Source organism: Acyrthosiphon pisum, chromosome A2 (genome assembly GCF_005508785.2).
Source record: "Acyrthosiphon pisum isolate AL4f chromosome A2, pea_aphid_22Mar2018_4r6ur, whole genome shotgun sequence".
Taxonomy (NCBI): Eukaryota; Metazoa; Arthropoda; class Insecta; order Hemiptera; family Aphididae; genus Acyrthosiphon; species Acyrthosiphon pisum.
In genome coordinates, this window is record NC_042495.1 from 78926335 (window position 1) to 78927533 (window position 1199).

Sequence of the window (1199 nt, forward strand, 5' to 3'; positions counted from 1 at the left end):
AACTTAAAAAATTATTAGGATTAAAAATATTTAAAAATATAATTTTTTAATAAAAACGTTTTTTTATAAGTAACTTGAAACTATGTAAAAAAATATTTTCAAAAAAATTTACACTTTTTGAAATAATGAGTTGTTTGATAAAAGAATCACCAAGTAAATAGTCACAATTTTTTTTTATAAGCATTTAGTTCGAATTTTGACCTAATTACGAAAAAATCACGAAAATGTGCAAATTATTTTGAGTTAGAAATTCATAAAAAATTTTATTTTTAAATCTAACTATCTAAGATTTGATAATTTAATACAAGTTTGTCTACCTTTATCAAAAAAAAAATGTTTACCGGAAAGTCAAATTAAATTTTTATGAGCGTTTGAAGTTCAAATTTTAACATCATTGGATATTCACTCGATTAATTTACGATCAAAAAAATTAAAACAGTCCACGAAGAAGCAGTAACCTTTTACAAACGTTTCCACTCAAAACTCCCTTCTTATACCAACCCCCTCATTTCAAACCTTGCCACCTTCTCAAATCCTGGGAACCCTCCCAGGAGGCTCAGAAGGAAATGGTGTAGAGATCTTCTCAATGAGTAATTAAAGTCGCTATATACATTAAAAAAAAAAAAAAATTATCAAGTAAGGGTAGTTTAACCACTAGGTGATTCCTCCCTTCATGTTTTCATTTAAATATTTTTTTAAATACCACATATTCTTATTGTCCCTAAAGAAATAGATTGTATATTATACTTTATAAAATATAGAAAATATTTTAATTTTGTAATAATGGTGATCTATTTTTTGGATTCGTGACATTTCCTGAAGGGCCCCTAAAGTCATGAGCCCGTGCCGCATTCATTGCCCGTCATGCCACCCTATCAGTACACCACTAAAACGAACACATTATTTAAAAAAATAAATATTACTCTACTATTAATAATTACTGCATTAATTATTGATTAACAAATACAACGGTTTATTGCTCTAATATAGGTACATTTAAATTTAAAATATCATCAGAAGTTTTTCAGGTAAACAAATATTTAACATTTTTATTGTCCAACAAAAATATATTTTTTCCCTTGTACTAAAAGTGAAACTGTAAAATTTAATAATAAAGCACGTTAGGGCTCAGAGCATCTATTCCATACACAAACATAACTAATAAAAAAAATTATGATATATAAATGGACTTATATTTT